The sequence below is a fragment of the Passer domesticus genome, chromosome 11, assembly GCF_036417665.1.
Source record: "Passer domesticus isolate bPasDom1 chromosome 11, bPasDom1.hap1, whole genome shotgun sequence".
NCBI lineage: Eukaryota > Metazoa > Chordata > Aves > Passeriformes > Passeridae > Passer > Passer domesticus.
This window is the reverse complement of record NC_087484.1, coordinates 19,947,250-19,970,360: the sequence shown is the minus strand read 5'-3', so window position 1 is coordinate 19,970,360 and position 23,111 is coordinate 19,947,250. Positions and strand designations below refer to the sequence as shown.

Genomic DNA, 23,111 nt, shown 5'->3' with positions numbered 1-23,111 from the left:
TTTATTTCTTTCCAAGCTGTGAGCACTGAAAGTTCCTCCTCAATAATTTCCCTGTAGTCCTCGTTAATTCCTTAAGATTTTCCCCATCTCTTTTCAAAGCCTGAAGTTCAAAGACGCAGAAAGGAGCTGCCTCAGCACTTTCTATTCCTCTCCTTTGAAACTTTTTCAGCAAAGTCCAATCAGGCCAATTAACTCCTTCTTTCATTTTTTCCCCACTCCTTGAAGAGAAAATGGGAAGTGTGGGGCTCAGCCAAGGCTGCCAGATGCAAAGGCCTGCCAAATTTGCCGCTGCAGGAGATGCCCAGTTCCTTGGCAGCCGTGTCCACATGGATATTTGAACATCCCTCACTCCTGTCCCTGCTCCTGGGGTGAGGAGGAGGAGGAGAAGCCCAGGACAGGTCCCTCTGCAGTGGGATGAGCTCCCAGTACTCCCCAGGACTCTCCTGGGAGAGGCAGATGGAGGAAGAGACCTGTGGGTAAACGCTGACATTTTCCTCATTGTGCCTGCTGTTCTCCTTGATTTTTCCCTTGTGGAATTGCAAGAATCAAACTGAAGGCTCTTCCCTGCTGACACAGCAGGCTGTGCACAGCTGAGTGTTCCCATGGTGGCTTTTCCATCAACCCTGGGTGCCAAGAGCTCGGGGAAGTCTCAGCCTCCCCACACGAGGCACAACAATTAATCACAGCATGGGAGGCAATGATTCCCCCTGGAAATTCCCTCAGGATGTGGATCTCTTGGTGTCTGAACACTTCTTCACTCCATCAGCCATTAATGCAAAGTGCAGGCAGTAATTACAGCAGGCATTAAAGTTCAGTAATTGTAGGGACCGTGTGTGTTTATAATGCAACAACACTCCAGGAGCCCTTGTGGGGTTTTTGTGTGTGTGGCTGGGAAAAGGCCCAGGGAATCCCCATAAAACATAAAATAAAATCCGAATACATAAAGGTCAGGGTAGTAAATATAAAAATAAGCATCACATCCCTTTAAATATTTATCATTAGTGACGTTTTCATTACAGGAGGGCTGGGATTTACTGACTGTAGCAATTGTGGGCATGGCAGGCCCTGAGTCTTGGCTCAAGGCCATGCAGGAAGCAAAAAAATGCTTGGAAATGGGATAGAAATACATTTTAAATGGGGATGTGAGGGTTATAGGCATTGTTCTGCTGTTTTTGAAGGAGATTTGGCTTAGAGAGAGTTCACTGAAGCTGCGCCTGCTGCCCAGGGTAGCTCCTGGGGTGGCCCAGGGCACTAGGACATCCCAAAGGAAAAGGGATTTGGGATCAGGGAATGCCTTCTCCTGCCCCTCACTGGTCACTGCTCCCTTCACACTGTGGGACCTGACCTGAAAAATGAGATCAGAACCTGAAGGGCTTTTGCAATGGTCAGAACAAAGCCACGACTCTGACAATGAAAGAAATGGGACTGAAAAACAAGATTAAAAGTGGGCGATGTGCAATTTCATTTAAAAACCCCGTGCACTGTAAAAACTCCTCCTTCTATGTGAAAGAAAAAGTTTCCCCACAGAGAAAGCCTCATCCTGGAAGTGTCACCACCAAGCTAACTCTGTTCCTATGGCAAACACTGCTGTGTGAGGGACCCTCAGCACCAGGGAAGAAAAACCACTTATTCCCTCTGAGAAAACCCCCAGAGAAGAAACCCTCCCTTGCAGGGTGGCTCTTGAGAAGAGTTTATTATTTCTGACCCCCTGTCTAAGTGCCAATTCATCAATGCACTTCATCTCCTCCTCCCGCCCGTGCCTTAATTAGCACATTTTTCTTGTAATGAAGTGGAGCAGGGAGATGGGGAGGTGATTGTGGCAGTGCTTGATGGAGCCTTTCCTTTGGAGTTTTCAGATCAACGATGACACAAGGTGTGGGTGATTCCTCTTCAGAAATGCTGTCTCCCACAGGGGAATCACTCATTCCATAGTCAAGGTGGGTCTCTGTGTGCACCAATCCCATGGGAAGAGCATCACTGGATGCTGGGAAGAGCAGGCTGTGGGGTGGGCAGCCCCCAGGGCAGCAGCGCAGAGGCAGGTGAGTGTTCATAAATATCCATAGATATTCCCAGGCTTCTCTCTGGCACCACTCGTGGCTTTTCTGGGATAAACCCCAGCTCCTCTGGCAAGGGACCTGCATTTTGTTGCTCTTTTTTCTGGACAAATCCCAAGTATTGATCGGATTCATGCTCCCAGGTCTCCTGTAAGAGGGAGGAGTGATGGAGACAGAAATGTGCTTGCACAGGGCTCATTTCCAAGCCAGCTCTTCATGTTCTGCACACAGCCTTGGGCTCTGCATCCCCTGTCCCACTCATCCCACCCCTTGCTTTGGGGGCTGGGAGCCAGGGAACCATCCAACCCTTCAACAGTCCTCCAGGGAAATCCCAGTGAGCTCTCTTGGCTGCAGGACCTGCATTTCTACCCCTCTCTCCTCCTCTGTCCTTCTCCACTCTGACACCTCTGTCCTTGCATTGTCCTCTCCGGGGGGTCTGTGGAGGAGTCCCAGACCAATTGATCTCTGAGTGTGCAGAGATCACACGCTCCCTCCCCCTCAGCAGAAGTTATTAACCTTGGCTCCTGCACTGTCTGTGCCCCAGGGGGAGTTCTGGCCTTGGGCAGCACCCACAGAGATGTCCATGGCCCCAGCCAGGAGGCACAACTGAATCCCAAACCACCATCCCACAGGGAAAAGGGCAGTTTGGCCATGGGGCTGAGCCTGAGGGTGTCTGAAGCCAGCACACCCATGCGACAGGAAAGGGGCACCTGGTGGCACACTGCCACCCATCACCGGCAGAGCTGGATGGTGGCCAAGGCTGGGAGGGTTGAGGAGGAGTCTGAGATGTGCCCAAGATCCTTGATTTTCTGGCTAAAGGCATAGAGAGAAGGGATGAACAAGGGATCTGAATGGAAGAGGCTCACTGGCCTGGATGTCAGCTTCAACAGAGCTGGGAATAGAGCTGGAGCCCCAGGAGCAGCTGAGGGAGCTGGAAAAGGGGCTCAGCCTGGAGAAAAGGAGGCTCAGGGGGGACCTTCTGCACAACTCCCTGATGGGAAAGGACAGCCAGCATGGACTGAGCTCTGCTCCCAGGGAACAGAGGAAAGAGGGTAAGAGGAAATGGCCTCAAGAGGTTTAGATTGGAAATTACAGAAAATTTCTTCATTTAAATGGTTGTCAAGCACTGGAACAGGTTTGTCATAGATCAGTGTTGGTCACATCCCTGGAAATGTCCAAGGCCAGGTTGGACAGGGCTTGGAGCAACCTGGGACAGTGGAAGGTGTCCCTTCCTGTGACAGGGGGTGGGACTGGATGGGTTTTAAAGTCTCTCCCAGCCCAAACCAGCCTGGATTTCGATGAAAGAACTGGGAAGTGCCTGGTGCCTCAGATGTTGCTGCAGGAAGTTTTCCCATTCCTGGGGCACTGCACTGGCAGTGATAAGGAAAGGGTTAACTCTGCCTTGGGGAGGGCTGGGACACACAAGTCCAGGGTCCCTTTCAGCCCTATTTTTGCCTAATTCATCTGCACACCTGTGCAGCATCACTTTAGGATGGTCTAAGCCTTCTCCTGCTGGCTCCTTCTCTACCCATGACCCCCTGAGCCAAGGCAGGCAGGCCTGGAAATTCACCTCACACTTTTTAGGAAGCTCATTCCTCAAAAAAAAAAAAAAAAAGAAAAAGAAAAAAAAAAAAAGTGAAAATAATCTGGCCTAGAAACTTCAGCTGTGATTTAGTACCTTGCCCGTAGCAAGGAGCGTTGCCCACAGAGAGATTGGGGATCTTCCTTTATTAACAGCAGGATGTGCCCATGCCAGGAATCTGCGTGGCAGCAGCAGCAGGCACAGCTCAGGGCTGGCTCTGGAATTGGAATAATTATGCTGGGGCCCTGAGAGCAGTGTTTGGTCTCCCCGTGTCCCCTTGCTAGGGTGACGTCTGTAGCAGTGACCTCGGGATGTCACACAGCTGGAATTGCTGAAGGAACGGGGGAAGCATGCTGGGGAAGCTGCTGTGGGCACAGCTGGGCAGGTTTTGTCTGGAAAAGGGATGAGAAGCCAAAACTGCAACAAATTATAAAGTCAGAAACTCAAGGAAAATGCTTTTCAGGTCTCAGCAGGCACCGGGGTCAGCTGGAGAGGTGGCCAAGAACAGAGATGTCATTGCCCAGAGAGGTTTTGGACTCTTCATCTTGGAAGTGTCCAAGGGCAGGTTGGACAGGGCTTGGAGCAAACTGGGATAGTAGAAGGGGTCCCTGCCCATGGCAGGGGGTGGAATGAGATGAGCTTTAAGATCTCTTCCAGCCCAAACCAGTCTGTAATTCTACAATTCTGTGATTCTATAGTTCTGTGACATAAAGATTTCAGGCCTCAGGTGTCCCCTGGGAGAGGCATTGTCCCAGCTTCAGCTGGGCTCTGGGATGAGCACTGAGCTCATCACAACCCATGGCAAAAGCTTCAGGAAGGCAGAACCAGGACATTTCTGCAAGGGGTGCACAGCCCTCCCTTCCTCACACCTTGTGCAACCTCCCTGTAAAGCCACTGGTGACAGTGACACCATGTCCTCCCCAGGCTGTCTCAGATCCTGAAGGTCAGAGAAATTTCCCAAACCCTACAGGATGAGCCCTCATCCCCTTCCCTGGATGCCTTTCCTTTCTCGTGTCCCCATCAGTGGTGGGCCAGCCTTCCTGCTCTCTCCCAGTCCAGCCCTTTCCTGCCTTGCTCCCCAAGCTCCAGTTGTCCTCTGCAGTTGGCTTTCCTCTCACCTCCTGGAAGACACCAGTACTCAGAGCACAGCAGCATCCCTGCCTCCCCTACCTCCCCTCCCCATTCTGATATTACGTTTCCTCCATCCCCTTCTCTCCACAATTTCACTCCCAGCTTTATTTGGAGCTCTGCCTTCTCCTCCCTCCCTCTCAGTAGAATGTCTTAACAAGCTCAAGCGTGGCTTTGTGTTCAATCAAAGCCTGAGCAGTGTGCGAGGGCTCAGCCAAGCCCGATTTCAATGGTGCCGTGCCCATTCACATCAGACGAAGCCCGTGGAGGTAATTTACTGCAGATAGGAACTGGGAGCAGAGGGCAGCTCATTAGTGTCTGCCATTATTATTATTATTATTGGACTAAAACAGAACATCTCTTTCATTTGTTTCTATTCCTGGCGGATGCAAATGGGAGATCCAAACCAGAAGCCCCGCCCACACCAGTCCTTGCGGGTCACCACGGGTTCCAGGAGGGAGGAAAAACTGCAGAACGAGAACACACCAAGAGCCTGAAACCTCACAGAGGCAACAATTTAAAGGATTTCAAAGGCTGTTTCCATAAGCCTTTGGGGACTCCAATGGAGCATATTGATTAAACTTCGGAAGCAGCTAAAAGCGGCTCCACCATTGCTAATTAATACAGCAATGCCCCGATGCCCCTGCTCCTGTTCTGCCAAGCTGCAGCCTGTCAAATCAATTAATATTCACCGCCCTGATGAAAGCAAAACCCTGCTTATCATTTGCTAAACGGATCGATGCACTGGCTCCCTCAGTGCCACCTGTCCTGTGGGGCTCAGTGGGGTGTGCTGCAGGTGCTTTTGGGGTGACACCAGACAAGCAAACCCATCAAAACCCTTGTTTTGACTGTCTAATCCAAACAAGGTTTCTGGCTGATGTTTTCTGTGTAGCTGGTTCCCTGCGGATCCTTGGACAATGACAATTCAAGGGGATTAGTCCCGATTTCAATGGACCTGCCTGTGCTTATAGGATGGTATTTAGGGTGTGGGATTGTTGGGATGAAGGGCCAGGAGTTGGATTCAATCCTAATGGATCTCTTCCAGCTCAGGAAATTCTGGGATTTTATGACTCTACACCCACTGCATTTCCTCCCCTTCACCAGGAGAATAATTTTTCTCACTTTTCCACCTGTCCAGTGGAGCTGGTGTCTAGTGCTCTGGACACCACTTCAGAACTGGTTTAATGCTGCCAGTGTGGGGACTGCAAAATATTCTAAAATGGGGCTTTTGGTGTCCCAAACCTCCTTAAAATGAAGATCAAACCTGGTTTGATGACATCTTCTAAAAGTTGCTCTCTTGAACCCACCCTGGAGAAGTCCCCACGAGACCTTTTGGGGGATCTTTAGGCAGCCCTATATTTCTGCACAGCTCCTTTTAGGGCTAAGGAGCCAGATTTGACCCTTCTGTCACATCAAAGAAGGGGAATTCCTGGGAAAGGAGTGGTTCCAGGCAGGACCATGCAGTGTGGAGGTCACCAGGGTGCTGTGCCAGCCAGGGTGACACCAGCAACAGGAGCCTGTCCTTGCTGTGCCACCACGTGCTTTGGGGAGTCTTTGGCAGCTCCCAGGATAACTTCTGACCTCCAAAGGGGAGGCAAAGGGATGTGCTTTTCTTTACATGAAGCATCAGCTTTGATTTTGAGCAAGTTTTTGGCACCCCTCAATAAAGTGCCGTGATCTGTTTACTGAATTTTAATTCAATGTGCCTCAGAAAAAAAAAAGAAAGAAGGAGAAAAAGGGGGAAAACAGTTGAACAAAATAATTTCAGGAACATCTGCTGCCTTTCTGAGATATTTCACCAAAGGCCTACGGAGATCAAATATTTTCCTCTAATTAGAGCTCCTTCCTCAGAGCAGCTCCCCTGGATACAAAAATATCTCCACACCCCCTGGCTGCCCAGAGATCCTCCTGGGACCTTCTGCAGCACAGACAAACACCCAGCTCTCCTTTGGGGTATCCTCAGAGTAAACGCAGAGCTTTTCCAGCAGGGAAAGCTTGGTCCCTGTGTCTATTCCTCCCTTCCTCACACCACAATCCCTCACTTTCCACCTGGTTTTAGAATCATGGAAGAATTGAGGTTGGAAAACCTTCAAGGGCAGCCATCACTCCAGCACAGCCAAGGCCACCACTGATGAATGTCCCCCACATCCACATGGCTTTTAAACACTTCCAGGAGAGTGGCAATGCCATCACTGCCCTGGGCAGCTGTGCCAGGACTGGACAACCCTTTCAGTGCAGCAATTTCCCCAATATCCCACCTGAACCTACCCTGGCACAACTTGAGGTCATTTCATCTTGTCCTGCCCCTGTTCCCTGGGGGCATTTTCTGTGTCTAACATGACACCAATCAAATCAGTTCATTATTAGCATTAACTTAGCTATTATATATAGTTGCTATCATAATTATAAAGCCCATAAAGAGAAAAAAGACACCAAGAAGATGAGAGCTTTGGGTGGTTATGCCAAGGAGCGCTCTCAGGTGGAGCTGGGCATGTTTCATGCTGGAAAACTGGTGGGAAAAGTTCCTTGGGCATCTGCCATGTGTCCTGGCATCCTTGTGAGTGTCCATAGAGAGCAGGAGTGCTTCAAATGCTGAAGAGGACTCCCACCACAGGCTGTACTCCTGGGGGAAACAGACTGGGAATGTGGCACCTCGGACAAGCCAAATCCTGCCTCAGAACCCTGCTGGGAACATCTGTGGGATGGGCAGATGGCTCTGAGAGGAAATCACCCCATTCCCTGTACCCCAATATGTGATGGGGCAAGCTTTATCTGGGAAGGGATTGGATTCTCCCTCTCCACTTCCATCCCTTGCTCTTCCCTAAACAAACCTCATGGGAGGGAAAACACTAAATACAATTTATTGTGTTGTGTCAGAGGAAAAAACCCAAACCAACAGCATTTAGCTTTTGTGAAATCAATGCATTGCAAGAGAGAGGAATCACTCCTTCTTTAGCCTCTGGGTTAAGGCAACTAATTCAGATCTGATCCACATGGAAATTTGCAGCCCATTCCCATGGCCAGGGAAGGCAGGGAAGAGTTCTGAAATGCTCCCAGTAGTCATGGGATGATTTATGAGGCAGGTTGGAAAGAGCAAAGGAAGCCTGGGTTGTTAGTTCTGATATTTAGGGATGATAAACAGCAGGAAAGGGAGATTTTTTTTTAATGTCTCTCCACGGATGCAGAAGAAGGAGCATGGTCCTGAGTTATGTGGGATATTAGGAAGAAAATCTGTACTCAAAGGATTGTTAGGCCTGGCACAGGTCACCCAGAGCAGCTGTGGCTGCCCCATGCCTGGAAGTGTCCAAGGCCAGGTTGGATGGGGAATTGGAGCACCCTGGGGTAGTGGAAGGTGTCCCTGCCCCTGGCAGGGGATGGGGCTTTAAGGTCCCACCCAACCCAACCCATTCTATGAAAAAAAGAATAGAAAAAATTTGGCTTAATAATAAGGATATTTCCTGGCAGAGACGTCTGTTATTCCAGCATGAACAGATCAATGAGCTTCCCAAAGGAAGGGCTCCAAGCCCTGTTCCCTCACCCACTAAAAGCATCCCACAAGAGAGGGTCAGGACAGAAAAGGGCCCGTTCATTACCCATATTTTTCAAACTCCCATGGAGTGGTTTGGGTTGGAAGGAACCTTAAATCTCATCCAGCCCTACCCCCACCATGGGCAGGGGACACCTTCCACTATCCCAGGCTGCTCCCAGCCCTGTCCAAGCTGGTCTGGAGCACTTCCAGGGATCCAGGAGCAGCTGCCACAACCTCTCTGCTCCAGCAGGGCTCCCATGGACTTACCCACTGCCTTGCAAGGGCAGAAGGCCTGGCAGGGTGTAAATCTTTCATCCTCCCTTTCTGGGAGAGAGAGAACATTTCCCTCTCTGATTTGTCCCACCCATCCTCAGCTAGGATTCACAGGTCCCTCTGTGGGATACAGCAGCAGCAAGATGGCACAAACCAGGATTGTTTTGCCTGTGTTTTGTCCTGTGGCTGGAACCACCACCAATCATTCTTAAAGCACAGCAATGATTTAAAGTCCATGGCACAGACAGGGCAATCCAGAACTAGGCACAGCAGGATCCCAAACTCTGGATGTGCAAGGGGACCCTGGATCTGAAAGCTCCCGGAGAGTGACAGCCCCATCCAGGGCAACCACAAACTGCCTTAATTACTGCTCCCACTGCTAATTGCTGAAAACCAACACTTCTCTGTGATCTGCTTTGGAATTGGGATGCTCACAATAATCTGGGAGGATGGATCCAAGGGGGATTATTTGCTTCCCCCACATTCTCCAGGAATCTCTAAGCACCACATCAAGTGTGTCCTTCATTAGGGACCAATGTCTTCATGGGAGTGTGGAGATCAAAGGGAAGGGGAGGTGTAGCTTGGAGGGGCTGGAAGACACATCCACAAGGATCCCCTCCACCCAGGAGGTGGCTGGACAGGTTTATTGGGTCCTTCAGGGTGGAGGGATCAACCTTTGGCTCAGCCAAAGCATCCCAGTGGCCAACAACAAAGTGGGCAGGTTTACTGGGGGCCCAGAGGGTGGCTGGGGAAACAGAAGGGTTCAGAGGTGACAAATTAGAGGAAAAAATGGGTGTTGAGGTGACAAAAAGCCTTTCCCAGAAGACTTGGAAAAAAATGCAGCTTCTCCCTGTGCACTTTAAAAGTCACCATCGACATCAGCATCTCTTGCAGAAAAAGTCACCCATTAAAAAAGAGTGTGGCAGGAAGGGAGATATTTCAAAATGCAGCTGGGAATTATTCCCACCAAAGATGGAGCAATAATTTTGCAAAAAAAAAATGTAACAAACCCCAGAAAATATAATTTCTCCTTTTGCACTTGAAACTGTTTTCACAGAAATCGTTTCCCTTTGCCAGCTGCTGTCTGAACAGAGAATTCCACAGCAACTCCTTGGAACTGCTGGACCTTTCCTGGTGCAGCCACTGCTCCTTTCTCTCCATCCCTTGAGGAAAGCCCTGTTTAAAGGAAAGAGGATGCATTTTCCACCAGCACAACATTGGGAAGGTGCAGGATGTGACAGGATCTGGATAACCCCATCCTCAAGCTGTGGGATGCAGCTGTTTAAGATCCCTTCTACCCCACTTTTTTCCCTGTGATCCTCTAAATATTCAAGTTCTCATACCCTTTCCAATTTTCTGATGCCCTGTGAAGGGCAGAAGGATGAATGCAGCTCCTTTTCCACCCCAAAACCATGCCAAGGTGGGAGGTAAGATGCTGGTACCTCTCACCAACCTCTCCATGCCCCCAGGGTTTATTTGAGGACCATTTCCTAATTAATATGCACAGCTTCTGATTATTTTCTCACCTGCTGTTTCTTGCACGTCCCATCCACAGAAAATTCCCCCCAATTTCCAGATAAATCCAAGGCCCACTTTTGAGCTCGAAGCTGTACATTAGTCAGACTCATTTGCCTGGGAACATGAAAGTCCCTTCCTATTTATCTTCTCATTTGAACTACATAAATAGCTCCCAGCACAAACTCCTCATCTTTCCAACATTATCCCAGCAAATAGCAGCCTTTGAAAAAGAAAAATTAGTGGTGGGTAATTATTTTTGCGGCAGATACCAAAATGATAATTTCTTAAACAATTACTTTGAAATATTAACAATTGTTCTCTAAATTCCAATTTAATTCCTGATATGAATTATAGTTTGTCAGATCTGGGCTTAGGAAACATTTGTTCCTTGCACAGAACATAAAAAATGCCAGTGTAACCTTTCGCCTCCGCAGCCTCCGAGCAGAGCCAAATGCCTCCGCTCTTGTTTTATCAACACAAATAATTAAAACACAGGAGAATGTTTGGGATTTATACAGTTGTTTTTGGCATCTTATTCATATTTATTTGATCTGTAAGATATCATTTTAATTAAAAGCTCGCTCTCTCTTCCTCCCTTCTCTGCCCAGAGAATAAATTATTTATAATAGCCCTGCTGCCTCAGACACGGCTTGGAATGTGGGATACTGTGCTGGGATCCCACTGGAGTGCCAGGCACTGCCCTGGGCACAGCCCTGCCTGCCTCAGCAAGGGTAAAATACCCGGAGTGACGGTTGGATCCACCCGGAGCCCTTTAGCACTGTTTCCCCTTAGAAATAAAAAGGTGTTTTCTCCTGTGTGAGGGCTAAATTTGTTTAAAAACCTCTCTGTGCTGCCGTGGTTTGGGGCAGGGGTTGGGATTATCCACACGCCCCCATCAGCAGAGGCAGCTCGGGAGGATCTGTGGGATCACACAAGACCCCGGCTGGCAGCTGGGAAGTCTCCAGTGGAAGCACAGTTACTACAAAGACCTTTTCATCTCATTTTTCTCTTGCCTGCCTTTGCTCCCCACAGTCCAACCTTTTCTCACTCCTTTTCTCTTCAGTCAGCTTCAGATGAAGCTCAGAGCAGTGGGTTAAAATACAAAAAAATGGGATTTTTTTTCTTATTGCTTTTGAAGTCTGAGGGTTAAATCTAGAGAAGGAGCCTTCCCACTGAACACAACACTTATCAAAGCCATCCTAAAGCCTCTGGAGTTTAGCTGGAGCTTCCCAGGCACGCCTGGCTGGCTTTTGCACTGGATAAAGAGCCAGGATCCTCTTTGCAAGCCCAGTATTTGGAGGTAACAGGGTCCTGCAACTTGCAGAGCAGAGCCTTCAGCACATCCCAAGGGCCACAGCTTTCCTGGGCAGCATCACCCTGCTGCTCAGTGGGCTCCTCTGGGACTTCTCATGGAGAAAAGGCAGCTCCCAATGGCTGTGTTTAAGTTCAATTATCCTTGATTAGTGCTCGGATTGATGAGGGGCTGCAGGTAAGGGTTTGGGCTGGGCCCATCCCTTGCTGCACCTTGGCTGCTCCCACAGCAACTCCACAGCCACTTCACGCCCTGGGCTCCCTCCAGAAGGACTCTGATTTCCATAAATGAGGCCGAAATCCCTCCCTGGTATAGGCCAACTAATTAAATCCCAGCACCTCGAATTATTTATGATCCTTTACAGCTATGCAAATTGAGCATTTGGAGAATTTTCAGGAGTATTTCTGAGCAACCAGTGGAGCCCAACCCGAGCCGAGGGTTTAAAGCAGAGATTGGTTTTATCTAAAATTGGTCCAGGGGCTTTTTGCCAAGCTGATCCTGCACTTTGAGAGTTTTTCAGGATGGATTTTTTCAGCACCAGGAGCTGGAGGCTGAATGGCCCTGGTTTAATGCAGAGGAAGAGGCTGTGGGTGAAGCTCCAGGATCAGCTGGACATGGGCACATTGCTGATTTGGAGGCTCTGGGGACCATGAGGGGATATTAGGGGGCATCTCCTGAGCATTTGGGGAGCTTTGTTCACCCCTCAAAGGCAGCATCAGCTGGGGCAGAGCTGATCCTTGGGCTTGGAACCTCACAAGTTCTCTTGGTGCTCCCTCTGTGGTGCAGCCATCTCCTTACAGGGGATGATCCCAGTGCAGAGGATAATGGGAGAACAGGGTGCTTAAGCAAAAAAAAAAACCAAACCAAAAACCCAAAACAACCCAGCAGAGTTAAATGAATGGGGTGCTGCATTTCAAACCCTGAGCAATGGGAATGTCCAGTGGCAGAGAGGAATTGGAATGTCCAGTATCCAGGAGGCTGAGGAGGAATTTGTGCGTATCTGTGAGCTTCCCAGCCAAAATCAAAGCCCACTGAAAGAAAGAGGGGAAAACCAAATGAAATCCCTCTTGCAATGGGTCTGAGGGAATTCCTTCAGGAGATGCACAGGGCACTGCAAGGACCAGGGGAGTCACAGTGATGATGCCTCTGGCCAGTCTGGAGGAGTGGAGACCTCCCAGCACCTTGCAGGACCTGATCTGGCGACATGGAGGACAGAGAGACTCTTTATCAGGATCTGTAGGGATAGGACAAGAAGCAATGAGTTCAAATAGAAACAGGGAAAATTTATGTTAAATATATGGAAGAAATCCTTCCCTGTGAGGGTGAGGAGGCCCTGGCATGGGTTGCCCTGAAAAGCTGTGGCTGCCCCTGGATCCCTGGAAGTGTCTGAGGGCAGGTTGGATAGGGGGAACATTTCCCTTAGACATGGAATTTCATCACAATACCAAGCCCACATGGGTATTTCTCCAGCTCAGTTTACATTTACTTGTTAATTTTCCATATTTCTTCAGTTCACCCAGCTCCCTTTTCCCTTTTTTCCTTTTTTCACTAGCCCCAGTCTCCAGATATCTCCAAATTTTCTCAAGGAAAGAAGCTGCTTTCAAGCAGGACTAAAATAAACAAGGTCATTGGAAAAGATAAAAAATAATGAGTTCGTTTCCGTAGCACTCCTTGCTTGCTTTTCCCTCCCTCTCCCCTCTTTCATCTCACTCCAGAAAAAAGGAAAATAAATCTTTTCTAATCCCCTCAGAACCCTGCCTCCAGATCCGCCTGCAATGCTCATCGGATCCGTACTAGAAACAGCAGCGTGGCCCCAGAACAAATGAAAATCAATTTATTGCCCATTCCCCAAAACTCTGTCTTCCCCCCATGCCAGGAGCAACCCATCCCACCCCTCCAGTCAGGCTCATTCCAGCCAGTGGCCTCCCCTGTGCTCATTTTCCTGAGCTATTTGATTTTTTTTCACAAAGTCTGAGAGATTTGGAAATTGATAGGAAGTCTCGGAGCTGGGTTTTAAATGGTTGATTAAAGAGCAGCCAGCAGAGTCAGAGAAAGTAGGAGAGAGCTCTTGGGAATGAAGATGATTTTGGCCAACCTGTGCTTCCAGCAAAATCAGTCCCAGTGGGGTTTGGTCATATCCCTTCTCCAGGGGCTTAAAATCCCACTGGGTGCTCACGAAAAACTTCAAAAATCTCGTATTTTTGTCATCAGAAAACAAATCTGTTCCTACACCCATGCAGAAAGGAAAAGAAAGGTCTTAAAAGTTGAACTTCTTTGCTCTGGCACTTTTTAAAAAGGAATATTATTCCAGCTAATGTTCTGAAATGACATTTCATTCTGCAATTGAATAAAACATTTCATGGGATCTAAAATTAATCAGGGTGGGAAGGAGAAGGGTATATTTTGGGAGGAGGAAAAAAAAAATGAAAGGGTCTGTACTTTGCACTGATCCAAACCATTCCTCATTTGAATTTCTGGTGGAGGATTGGGCAGTGAGCTGAGAAGGTTTTCATTTGCCCAGCTCTAATTGGAAGCCCTGAACCGGCGAGGGCTTTACATTTGCAAAATGCAAAGCGTGGAGAATCCCAGTGGGATGACTTTGGCCCTGCTCCTGCCTTCACTCTGTTGGTTTGATTGATGATTTTAGGCCTGAGATGTCGGACATGATGGGTGGGAGGGGGTGAATACATCAGAGAAAGACGTGGCAAAATCTTTTCTCTCAAAATGGAGTAGGGGCTCTTCCTTCTCATCAGATTTCCTAAAAAAATACAAGCATTCCTTTTAATTGCTAATGTCTCATTGTGTTTTACCTAAATCATGTATTAGTGTTAGCTACAGAGTTGGCAAACTGCTCTGGAATGGCTGGTCCAGCTTAGCTCTGTGGTCCTGGGGGCATCTTCCAGATGTGTTGATCCCCTGGGAAGAGGAGGTAGCTGGAGATCCCCAACTCTGGATTAAAACTCTCAGTGTTGGTGACTGGAAATAGATTTTAAGTAAAATCATGGAATGGTTTTGGTTGGATGGGACCTTAAAGCCCATCCAGTCCCACCCCCTGCCATGAGGACACCTTCCACTAGCCCAGGTTGCTCCAAGCCTTGTCCAGCCTGGTCTTGGACACTTCCAGGGATCCAGGGGCAGCCACAGCTTCTCACCACCCTCTCAGGGAGCAATTCCTTCCCAATATCCCATCTAAACAGGGTAAAAAGTCACTGTAGCAGATTTCAGGCCTCAGCTGAGGCCTAGATGGGGCAGCCATGGTGGCCGCTGTGCCAGGGCGTTCCTGTGCCAAGGCAGCACATCCAGGCAGCCTCTGTGTTGTGCCAGCACTGCCAGGTGGGACTCTCGTCCAGCCAGCAGCAAATCCAGGCTCAGATATACCAGCAGCTGGCCCCAGGTTGGGTGGACCAGCCGAGCTGGGACCATTTTGGGCTCAGTTCTGATGACGGCTGGCCATCTCCAAAGGACACCCCTGTGCTGCAGGCCATGTGCCACATCTCCAGCTGGACCCCAGGACAATCTCCTCCACCAGCTCTGGTCTTGCTCTGGGCTGGGCTGGAGCCCCAAGCTAATCCAGGTCTGACTGCAGTGGAGCTTTAGATCCTCCCTGAAGCTCCCAGTCCCCACCTCAGTGTGGCTTTGCAGCTCCAGCCTGCTCTGGGCTGGGTGAGGCAGCTGTCCCCTCGTGTGCCCAGCTCTGCCAGCCCAGGGGCTGCCTGTGCCCTCCCTGCTGGCTGGCCTGTGCTCAAAACCACAGATGGAGGCCAGCAACCAGGAAACCCAAGAAGCTTTACATGAAAATCACTCTGAAAAGCACTGCAGAGAGGAGGGGGAGCAGGGGAGGGGGAGCAGGGAGCAGCTCCACAGCTGTTGTCTTTCATGTCCTTTAAAGCTCCTGTTATGTCGTTTTTTTAATTAAAATGTTTTTTAAGAGGCTGCTGGGATTTACTGCTCCTTGTCCTTGGTGGAGGTGAGCGGTGCCAGGAGCAGCCAGGGGCTGCGGCAAGGATGGAGAGCAGAGCCAGGGGGCTCAGGGCACAGATCCTGCTCCAGCCTTACACCACAGCAAAGGGGACATCCAGAAAAATATCAGAATGCTGCTCCAGACCCTCAGACAGGGTAGCAATAAATCCATATCCTTGTGTTTGTGCCTTGCTCGGGCTCAGTTTTGATGGTTGTTTCTCTCCACCAGCCACCGGTGGCTCAGGCTGTGGCTGGGGGGTGAGCAGTGAGCTTGGGAGAGGGCAGATCCATGGAAAACCAATCCTTCCTCCCGGTAAAACATGCCCTGAAAGCCTCGCCTACAAAGGAAGGCTGAGCTTTAATCCCAGCTGGGCAGAATTTTCTGTGCATTTGTGAAATAAATGATCTCTGTGTGCTTAGCCAAAGCAGTTATTAATGTTTTCACACCAGAGGAGACACGCACTGCAGTTGCAGGACCTGTGAGTGATGAATAATGAACACCTAAAAAAAACAGAGAAAACATCAGCATCTGTTTGTAGGCCATCAGCAACAGGAAGGCAGGGCTGGGCTCAACACTTAAAACCACTGTTTGACCCCAAGAAAACTTCTCAGGGAGAAGGAGCCCTGGTCCCAGTCCCCCTGTGCTGGTGATAAGTGGGTAAATGATGGCAGGAGATAAGCTCAGCTCTGCTGCAGCCAGGCCTTTGCACAATATCACGGTTCATTATCGAGGAACGCAGACACCCCGGCAGAATCCTAACCTAATGAAAGTCTTATTTTCCAGAGTAACAGTTCATTACTGGACTTGCTGTGCTGCTTAAACCCCTAGGGTGGAAAAAAAAAAAAAAAAAAAAAAAAAAAGCCCTGTGCAAGGGCTGAACAGGCAGTGAAATCCGGGTGGGGTTGGGCAGTGGCGTCAAAAGGGGGGTTGGAGCCTCTGTGGAGGTTTTTAGGATTTAGGATATGGATCAGGTCCCCATGCTGTGCCAGCAGAGTTGCCCAGGCTGGTACTCACCCAAGGATGGCAGCCTCTCCCTGCTGGCACAAAAGGAGGTGTCCAAAGGTGACAGATCTGACTGGCAGCTTGGCAGTCTGAATTCAAACACATTTACAAATGAGACAAGGTGAGCTGGCAGAGCTACTGAGCCCCAAATTCCTGACCTGCATCTCCCTAGAGGGACCTGAGCTCAGCAGGGTCTCCTGAGGGCAATGCCTGGGAGCAGGATGAGGGCTTGGATTAGAATCATAAAATCATGGAATGGTTTGGGTTGGATGGACCTTAAAGACCACCCAGGCCCACCCCCTGCCGTGGGCAGGGACACCTTCCACTAGCCCAGGTTGCTCCAAGCCCTGTCCAATCTATCTTTGGGCACTTCCAGGGATCCAGAGGCAGCCACAGCTTCTCTGGGCACCCTGTGCAAGGGCCTGCCCATCCTCACAGGGAATTATTCTTTCCCACCATCTCACCTAATCCTGCCCTTTTTCAGCTTAAAGCCACTCCCCCTTGTCCTACCAAGGGATCCCTCATTCCTTTACCGAGGAGACTTTACAGATCCATGTTTAGAAGCAAGGGGAGGATGAGCTTTCCCTCCCCTGCAGAATCAGAGCCCTCCCAGTCCCCAGGACCACCATCACGGACCATGGTCCATGGACAACCTGCCAGGAGCCTGCAGAGGCACTGCTGCTCAAACAAAGTTCTCTTCCAGCAGTAAAAGATGACAAAATATTGTAATCTGTGCCTTTTCCCTGCTCATCTGTCCCCAAATAGAAGGGGGAAATAGCAAGACAGCCAGCTGAGAGCCTCTGCAAGCACTTGCTGAGATCCCCAACCTGGAGAAATGGCAGCTCCCAGTAAGGGCTGCTTTCATCCCAGTGTGGTGGGAGCAGAGCCTGGGGCCAGCCCAAAACTGTGGCTGCTCCCACATCCAGCCCAGCTCCAGGCTCTGCAAGCTGCTGATAATCCAGGGGCCTCAAGAGCTGATGTACAACACGTTTGCACTCTCCTCTGAATAAAAAGAAGGAAAAAATAGGACAGGTAGTTGTGCTGTCATGGATCAGGCAGATGGACAGGGAAAGATTTCCCTGTATTCTGTTCCAGGAGAATCTGCCCTCCGTGTTTTCAGCACACCCATCCATGGCTCCTGAATCTGTTTGCCTACATTATTTGAGGGCGTAGCAGACAAAATCCCTGTGGTTGTTGATAAGACTGAAGCTGTTCCATGGAAAATGTAAGGAAAGCTCCTTCCTCAGCCTGCTCTGCAATGCAGGACGGAGCAATTCCAGAGGTCTGGACCTTGCCCCCGGAGCCAAGCAGGGCCATCAAGATGCAATCCTGCTGTCAGGCAGAGAGCAGCAGTGCCCTGCTGTTTCCTCACTCCACTTTACAAGCACCACCCGTCTCCTCCCAGAGCAGCAGATCTTCCTGCCAGCCAGGGCTGTTGAAAAAAATGAAGGCTCACTGTCAGAAATTTGGGGAAATTACAGTTATTTGTGCTTTTTCCAGGCGGGAAGAGGGCTTGTTTCTGTTAACAGCTCCAAGTAAAAGTCAGGTATTTAGTATCAAAGTTGCCTGTGCTTTTTCTATTGTCACCAGGATGGCAAAATCTCTCAAGGACTCCTGATCCTATCCACCCTTTGGGATGGGAAAAATGGCCTTCTGGAAGGAACCTGCATGGAGCAGAGAGAGAGCTAAAACCTGAGCACGCACCTCGTTTCGCTGTGATTGGTGAGGTGAGAGGAATCCCAGCCCATATGCTTGAACACATCAGTTCTTCCTTCTTGACATCCTTCCAGTCATGAAGAGTGCTTCATCCCAGCTTCCTTCTCCAGGGTGTCATTGAGCGTGTCCATCACTGCACAGCAGTTTGGCTGCAAATAACAAAGAAGGAAGGAGAGATCCTGGGTGAACCAGCAGAGCCCTCCCACAGCAGGTTTGGCCTCTTTTCCACCTTTCTCCCCCAAATCAGTCTCTGTAGAGCTGAAATGAAGGCCAGTGATCGCCTTCTCCAGCCCCTGGAGGTGACAAAGCCATCCATGCACACTTATCTCCTGATGCTCCCATCAAACCAGCCCATCCTTCCCAGTCCTAGCCAGCTCTAACTGGGATCCTTCTCCATCATGGATGACAACATTCCCAGAATGTCACAATATGACACGAAATGAACAACACTCACACACTGAGATGTCCAAGGCAAAAAAATCTGTGTTTATTTCTGGACATCAATATTTATAGAATTCCAAAAGTGACCATGGATTGGTTCAAGTGATTGGATTCTGCCTCAGTTTCTCCTTATAGAAAATAGAATTAACTACATGAAAACACCCCCAGAAATCATATCAGGTTCTTTGAAGAACAGGGAACCTGAAATTGGTGAGTCTATTTATAAGAGTTGCAGGTAATGGAATGCTAATCCCATTCATTAACACTCAGACTCTGCTCATTAGTGTCATTTTACTCTTCCTTCACAAGGCCCAGATTTCTATTTTGCACATAATCTGTTTTATTAAGCAGTTTTTTTTCATAGCAAAAAAGTTTTGTCTTCCATGCATGTTTATTTTATAAGTCCCCTCGAATTTAATTAGGCCCCAAAAGGTTCAAGGAAGTTTAGGTATGCATCTAAACTTCAGGAAACTCACTGGGAACTCCACCTCCAAAGCTTTTAAGTTTTACTGATCATTGCTCCATGTTCCACATTCTTCCTCCATGTCACTCCATAATTATTCTGTTTTTCAAGATTAGAGCCCTCCTGGGGAAGAAAATAACTTTTGCCATATCAAACATCTCCCAGTGGGTGAAACCCCAGCACCAGCCTGGGGAGGGGCTCTGCCCACCCTTGGGAAATGTCCATTTCCCATCCCTTGGAAAAGGATAGCAACAGAGCAGGGCTTTTAAAGTCCTTCCCAGATTCTTTTCTGCATGGAATTGTTCAATCTCCTGAGTGATGTATCTTCCCCTGGGCTCAGTTCTCCTTATGGGATGCTGAGGTTGAGCCCCAGGACTTCTCCAGCAGCTGAGCTCTGCTCCAGCCAGGAGAAAAGCCCTGGAAAAAAAGGAAAGTCTGTTCTTTGGTGCATCCTGCTTGGTGTTCCATATTATCTCAAGGCCATCAGTGGAAAACTCAGCCTAGGTGCAGCCTCACACCAGACCCCACATCCTCACAGAATCATGCAATGATTTAGGATCAAAAAGCCCTCTCAGACCATCGAGTCCAGCTGTTCCCCACCACTGACCCGTGTGCCCAAATGCCACATCCACGCAGCTTTTAAATCCCTCCAGGGAGGGTGTCATCACTCTGGGCAACCTTTTCACTGAAGAAATTTTCCAATATCCACCCTGGTGCAACCTAAACCCATTTCTGACCATCACCTCATCCTGGATCACATTCCAGTCCCAGACTTTGGGTGGCAATGTTTTTGCTATCAGCGTTTGTGGGAAAAAACAAGAGAGAAAACAACAGACCTCTGCTCTGTGAGGAGCTGAGATCCACCTGCAAGGCCTCCAGATGTGTCCCTGCCATCCAGAACACCCCCCAGCCCAGCATCTGGATCTTCACTGCCCTTCCCAGTGCTTTTTCCAGGGGCAAACATCCTCAAGCTCCCTGATGCTGCAGAGGTACCACAACAGGGGCAGCACCCGCTTGGAACCTGAGTGATTCCTGCACATGGAGCCTTCCCAGTCTCTGGGATCTGCACCCTGGCCCTGCAGCCTCTTTTCCTGCTGCCAGGCTCCCCTGCAGCCAGCAGGATTTGCATTCCCTGCTGCCTCTCCATCCACCCCCCTTCCCCCTGCTGAACCCCCCCAGCACCAGGTAAAGGATTTTGGGAGCTGCCATTCCTCCTCATTAGCATAACCCAGTTAGCTCCATATTGCTCCAATTTAGGCAGAAATTGCAATTTCATCTGGTGCTTTAAACAAATGGGAAAATGTTCTAAACCACGGGCTGTTATTGAATTAAATATTAACATAAATACAGAGCTGAATGGAGCACTGGATTATTAATTTTAATATTTAATCCAACAAGAAACCTTATGGCTGTTTTTGGGTGGTTTATTTTCTTTAATCCAATTTCCCATCAGCACTAAAATTAAGTTTTCTTAATGAAGGAAGGTGATCAGCAAAGTGTCCTCTCGTGGTCCAGGATTCCAGAGCTCGTGACTGCAAGCATCCAGACAATAAAAAGAGGAAGCAGCAGCAGTAATGATCCCTCTGTGCTGGCATGGGCAGGAATAAAAGGAACATAATTAATATGATGTGCAGCTCAGATGAATACGAGCCAGAGGAGATTAAAGAAAGCAGGTGACCCTTAAGTGTTTATCACTCCCAGAGAAAACAGCACAGATGGCTGACTTTGAGGGAGCTTTAAACGCCAGCTCACCTAAGAGAGAGTTTTGGGGTGCTGCCTCCAGCCCAGCTCTGTGCCCTGTCCCCATGTCACTGTCACACTGAAGGCACCGGTGGGGACAGCAGAGGAGCAGCTGCAGAGCCAGCCCTTGGGATGATGGGCTCCTTCCAGCTCCATCTGGCACATCCACCAGCCTTTGAGGTGTGCCTGGTGAGGGGACTGGGGGTGCTGGAAGGAGAACAGCTGTATCCCTGGGAAGGGCAGCGTGGTGTTTCTGGCTCTGAATGGACTCCAGGTCTGATTGTCCTCCTCCTGATTGTCCTGCTGCTCCCCAGATGGGCTGCAAGGCACAAGGTGGGGCAGGACATGTGCATTTTAGTGATGGCATTCAGAGCTGGAGGAAGATTGGAAAAGAAAACCAATCCCATCAGGAAAAAGGTTTGGAAAAAGCATTTCTCAGCAGCTGCAGCTTGTGTAAACCAGTCTGGTGCTTCTTTATTTACACCAGCTGGGGATCTGCTCCGGGAGCCTGGAAGGAGTCTCCCTCCTTCCAGTGGAGCAGCATCCTTTCTTCTGCTTGTATTTCCATCCAGAGTGCAGACATGGTCAGTTCTCTGCCCTGACAAGATGTTAAGGGGACAGTAGTGTTTCCATAGGTTGTGGGGGGCAGGAAAAGCCCCTTTCCTGACTCCTGAGCTGTCCCTTGGCCTTCCTTTGGATTCTTGCACACCTGATGCTTCCCACAGTAACTCTGAGGAGTGGAAGGAGGGGAAGCTCTTGCTCTGTGACAGGAACTGAGCATGAGGGAGAGGGAGAGGGAGAGGGAGAGGGAGAGGGAGAGGGAGAGGGAGAGGGAGAGGGAGAGGGAGAGGGAGAGGGAGAGGGAGAGGGAGAGGGAGAGGGAGAGGTGGTCAAGGGTGGAGGACATCAACTTAAGAGGGATCAAGGCAGAGGTGATGAATGGCAAGGATTCATTGGGATTCAGGAGCATCCAAGTGAAAGAGCAGACAGCCCTGATCAGCAGCACTGAATAGCAACAAAACCCTCCTGGACAAGCCTGCAGTTACTTTCAGGCAGGTCCATCCAGCTGGAACCAGGCTGGGGATGGCAGTGCCTGGGTGGCTCCTCATGCACTTCACCCTGTCCATTGTCCCCCCAGCTCTGAACGTGCCCTGCAAGAGCAACTTCCCAAAATGAAACCTTGGTGACTCCAACAAAGACACAGATGGCAGCAGGGCAGAGGGAGAAGGCGTGGAAAGGGCTGCTGGACAGATTGGACTGATGGATTTAGGATTGCACAACCCCACTGGAATCACAGGATCATCACAGAATGTCCTAAATTGCAAGGGACCTTAAAGCTCATCCAGTTCCACCCCTGCCACGGGCAGGGACACCTTCTACTAGCCCAGGTTGCTCCAAGTCCTGTCCAACCTGGCCTTGGAACTTCCAGGGATCCAGGGGCAGCCACAGCTGCTCTGGGCACCCTGTGCCAGGGCCTCACCACCCTTACAGGGAGGATTTATTCCCAATATCCCACCTAACCCTCCCCTCTGGCAGTGCAAAGACGTTCCCCCGTGTCCAGGCCCTTGTAAGAAGTCCCTCACCAGCTTTCCTGAAGCTCTTCCCTCTTGTTCCCCCTTCCACAAGGCAGTGGAATGCCTGGAAAGGCTGCTCAGTGTGTGGTAGCCAGATGCAGGTGTTTTTCTGCCCAGGCTGATGCCAAGCAGAGCTGCAAACAGGAGAGGAGACAGCCCAGCCCTGCCAGCACATCCTTATGTTTCATTGTTTAAGCTCTTAAGCTCTTATTTGAATTTGAGCTGTAAAACATTGAACTGATTAAAAAAAAAAAAAAAAAAATCTTCCTTAATCCAGAGAGCAGGGCTGGAGGAATGTTTCAGGCAGCTGTGACTTTGCTGGATGGAGGCACAGCTTTTCACATTTCCCAGGGCACAGGGATGGAGACCTGTCCCTTTCCCACCCCAGGAAAGCCAAAGCAGGGTTCTGCCAGGTCCCACAAGTCTCCTGCCTGGTACCAGTGCTGGCAGAGGCAGGAAAGGCAGCAGGAAATGTTTCTGTGCTGCTGTTTTTGGCTAGAGAGGGGCCTGCAGTGCATTTCCTGGCTGATATTGGAGACTTCAGATATTCCCTGTCAGTACAGAGCCACAAAAACCCCTTGGCCTCCAGCACCTGCTCGTTGGGGGCTGGAGAGGAATACAGAGCCAGCAAAGCCTGTCTTGGGAACAGTGACATGGTGATTGCTGATAATCACCCATAATGATGGCCCAGGAGAGCTCTGTGGCCACAGGGAATCCACTGATTGCCAGCCCCTCCTGGCCTGACAGAAAGCAATCAAGAGAAATGTCCTGGAATTCCAAGGCAAGTCCCCAGCGAGTGTGTCCATCCCTTGGTCACA

The 23,111-nt window shown here is 49.6% G+C and overlaps 2 long non-coding RNA genes across 2 annotated transcripts; one reads left to right on the top strand and one right to left on the bottom strand.

Annotated features, from left to right (window-relative positions):
* Positions 1 to 9,363: 9,363 nt before the first annotated feature.
* Positions 9,364 to 18,172, bottom strand: LOC135278430 (uncharacterized). Its single transcript, XR_010345945.1, has 3 exons — positions 18,064 to 18,172; positions 16,372 to 16,448; positions 9,364 to 9,742 (listed from the first exon to the last, which is right to left on the bottom strand). It is a non-coding gene; the product is annotated as an uncharacterized LOC135278430 (long non-coding RNA).
* On the top strand, positions 17,958 to 21,488 carry LOC135278429 (uncharacterized). The gene is made up of 3 exons (XR_010345944.1): positions 17,958 to 18,086; positions 18,186 to 18,286; positions 20,460 to 21,488. It is a non-coding gene; the product is annotated as an uncharacterized LOC135278429 (long non-coding RNA).
* Positions 21,489 to 23,111: the final 1,623 nt, after the last annotated feature.